Source organism: Dromaius novaehollandiae, chromosome 6 (genome assembly GCF_036370855.1).
Source record: "Dromaius novaehollandiae isolate bDroNov1 chromosome 6, bDroNov1.hap1, whole genome shotgun sequence".
In the NCBI taxonomy this organism is placed as follows: domain Eukaryota; kingdom Metazoa; phylum Chordata; class Aves; order Casuariiformes; family Dromaiidae; genus Dromaius; species Dromaius novaehollandiae.
In genome coordinates this window covers 41,400,921-41,404,736 of record NC_088103.1, presented here as the reverse complement: position 1 = coordinate 41,404,736, position 3,816 = coordinate 41,400,921, and the positions used below count along the sequence as shown (strand labels likewise).

General features: G+C 37.6%; 1 long non-coding RNA gene across 1 annotated transcript; it reads left to right on the top strand.

Annotated features, from left to right (window-relative positions):
• On the top strand, window positions 1-3,370 carry LOC135328811 (uncharacterized). Its single transcript, XR_010389848.1, has 3 exons — window positions 1-53; window positions 1,565-1,624; window positions 2,575-3,370. It is a non-coding gene; the product is annotated as an uncharacterized LOC135328811 (long non-coding RNA).
• The last annotated feature ends 446 nt before the right edge of the window (window positions 3,371-3,816 follow it).

The following is a 3,816-nucleotide window of genomic DNA, read 5'->3' as shown; positions in this document are numbered from 1 at the left end:
CACAGATAAGTGAGAAAAATATGCTGAGTTGTACTAATGAAAAGGCAATATCTGTAAGTACCAAATAATTTGTTACTGTATTAATCAAGAATATTTTAATTCTGTACTATCACCAGTTTAGAAAACAAAATGAAGCTAGAGCATTTGTAAAATCATCATCCATTACACATATTAATTGGCAACACACTCCTGGAACTAATTGATATGAGCATAGGGTCTGGCAGTTAATGCAGATACCTATGTACTTCTGTAACAAGAGGAAACATGCAGTGCTAGTACAAGATGACAGCACTCTCAAGCTCCTCAGTGAGTAGTATGGATTTTTTTTTTTTAATGCAACATTTATCCTTGCAAAGAGCCGTCAGAGATCTTTGGATCAGGCCTGAGAGCAATGAGACTTTCACTGTTTCAACTACAGCCTAATATAACATGCAAATGGAGGATTTCATTGAGAATGCATTTGGCGACCCAGGGCAACAAGCTTTTCCCAAAATGAGAGCCTGTGGAAAGCTATTTTCATCTTCCCAAACTACTGGCCTTACGGACTTTAGCACAAATAAGTTTCAAAATAATGAAACTGCAGTTCTGTTTCTGGCCAAGGTGAACGAGCACACGTTAACTCATTCAGAAAGGAGATGAAAAGCTCACATTCAGGATGCATTAATCTGAAAACAAGTGTACTTTTGTGTCTGGGGAGTATTATTTTCATTGCCGTCAATTTAGAACATTGATAGGCTGTGATTCTAGCTTCACTATCAGGTTGCCCCACAGGCTGAGACCCCTCACCAGGCCAGTCTATTTAATTTAGACTAATCTAAAGCTAAGTGAAACTTTCTACCCTCTCTGATTTCTCACTATAATCAGGCACACTCTGATTTCCCCATCCCCAGTGACCTATTTGGAGTGGCTGGGGAAATGGGGGAGGGAGAGGTACGAATGAAAGTGACCTCCAGGTAAAAGGAATAGTTATTTGTGCCAGCTGACAACCTATTAAGGGATGACTAAAATGTTCAACTGGTTCTTCACTAGCTGTCATTCTGTTAGCTTGAATTTTCCTTCACTTTTGCACTACTCTTTTGAAGGTGTTCTGTAGACTCAATGCATAGTCTTTTACACTTTGATATGTGACTTTTTCAATGCATTGAACATATCAACAAGAATAAATCTTCGTCTGATTAGAATGAATCCCTGTGTTTAATGCTGTTCTTACACAGCTTTCTTGCTCCTATATATGTGGTCAAATATGATGTGGCAGGAATTGGGCCCTGTATTTTTAATCTAGTTTTGTCTTGAAGTATAATTCTCTGTAGGCTGGAGGAAGAATTCCTGAAATGTGGAATAAGTAGGGTGTCTTGGTTATTGCACAGCTTTTCATGATAAAAATGATTTTTACACCATTTACAACCTTATTTCCATACAAAGTTGCTGTTACTTGCTTCTTGTGAGACTCTGTATTTAGTGACATCAGTATCTACATGAGAATCTGTTTTGTGCAGTCTCTGATGTGAAGAAGACTTCTCCAGCTTTGCTATTATGTTTCCTTCTCCTCCTTTGTAATTTGCAGATTAGTCCTTACATGAGGCTTCAGAGAAGTCATCTCTTGCCATCACTTCTGATCATTCAGGTTAGTTTGTATGCATTCTCTCTCTCTCTCTCTCTCTCTCTCTCTCTCTCTCTCTCTCTCTCTCTCCCTCTCTCTCTTTTTTTTTCAAACCTGCCATGATTACTTGCTGTGGATAAGCCAAGTGGAAAAGAAAGCATTCTTCACAGTAAGGATTGTCAAATGGTAGGCAAAACAGCAGGTTCCCACTCACACAGAATTGGATTGCCATCTAGTTAAGGTTCTCAGCTTCCTATTTGAAGAAGTGAAGAGAAGCGCACCATCTCTGATTCTCGATGTTTTACATAGCAAAGTTTATGGTCTCTGCTTATATACTGGAAAAAAATAAGTTGCAGCAGTAGTAAATTTGAATGTGTTAATCAGTAAATTTGAGTTAATCTGTCAATAAACAAGAAATTAAAGCCAGTTTGAGCAGTGCTTTGAAAATATCCTAAAACACTGCTTAATTAAAATGGAATAATTTGGAAATATTCATCAGGTCTTCAAAGGTGCTGACAAAGCACTGAAAGTTTCCTGAGCAGTTTGACCTGTCTTTGACCCTCAGTATTTCAATGAAAAAAAAGTGCTAAAGGTGATGAAATTATTAAGACTTACTAGTTCTAACTGACCTTGAATTTTCATGACTGTACTCTCTCATAGTTGCAACTGAGGGAGTTCAGAGGAACAATTGCAAATTCAACTGATTAATGGTAGGGCCAATGAACTCCAGATAAAATCTAGAGAATGTAGAGTTCTGGTTCTGAACAGTGCAAGGAGGATATATGTTAAGGGAACAGAAGCCTTAAACTTACCTCATAGGGCCGTTGAGCTACTGCACCTCTTTGACTATGACCTGTTAATGGTGCCTCTGACCATTATTTCATAGCAACAGAACTACCTGGTATGCAAATCACTAGAGAGCGCTCAAATCCTACACGTTTCTAGTCCAGCTTTTTTTTTTTTTTTCCTGACAGTTGTTCGGACACTTTACCAGAACATGCAAGAAACACAGTAGTGGAGAGCTACAACCTGCCCATCGGGAATTTTCTTCTTCCCTTTGTCAGTTAGAGAATGGCTTATTCCCTGAACTCTGATAGTTTATATCCTTTATAATTTTCATTGTCCTGTCTAAAATAACTGGAGGTCAGTCATCTCATTGTCCACATAGAAGATGACGAATGTATCTATGCTCTTTACCTCATTTTGGTCTAATGACAAAGATCATGGACAGGCTGTCATATAACTTCCCTGGTGAAGTAACCATGATACTAATTAAGACAAAAGTGGCCAGATTATGTCTCTCATAAGCATTTTTTTTTCTGATTTAAAAACATAATGCAAAACATAATGCAAAAAAGCAGCAATCAAACCCTGTATTTGTCTGGTGGCTCACAAAACAAGAGTTTTGTGTGTGAAACCATCAAACTGGGGCTAGGGTTGGGACTTTGGAAGGGGAGAAGAGGGAGCAAAAGAGAGGAATGAAACAGCTGAATGAGTACACTGAGAAACATATGAGCTATACTTGCACATTTACCAATGTTCCAAAGATTTTCTAGGTGCATTTTGGATATGTAGCTGCTCTCTTGAACTTTATTTACATAGCCATCTGGACATCTGCAACATATCTGCAGGAGCCATTTTGTACTGTCAGGTAAATTATACCCCACTGAAAAGTTTATAAATGCCAGAAACCATTTCAGAGGAGCTCTATCAGTCTAACGGATAGATAACAAGCTGTTTAAAAAACTGTCTATATGTATATGCCCAAGAGAGCACAGCAGCCTTTCTTAAGTAGAGTGTTTTTATTATCCTTGATTAATTTTTCTTAGAAAACAAAAAAAATATGTTGAAACAGCAATAATGTCACACATACTAAAGCTGGGAAATTCAAAGTTATGGCTGACACTGATCCTAATTCATGCAGCTGAAAACTCTTAGCCTAACCAACCACTTCACTACTACCACCACCGCTAAAAATCTAAATTATTTAAAACCTTTTATTTCAGTGAGTAAGGTGTACTTAAATTAATCAGGCATACTATTTTGCCAAATCCTTCTGCCTGTCCCTTCAACTCCCGTAGAAATCAATTGACTTAAATCAAGCAATTAGTGCTCCCTGGAAAAAATTGGACTCTCATTTTCTGTGACATAAACTGTAAATAATTTCTCCGACTTGAAGAGAATTAGCTATTTTTTTATTATGCTGTATTTTCAGA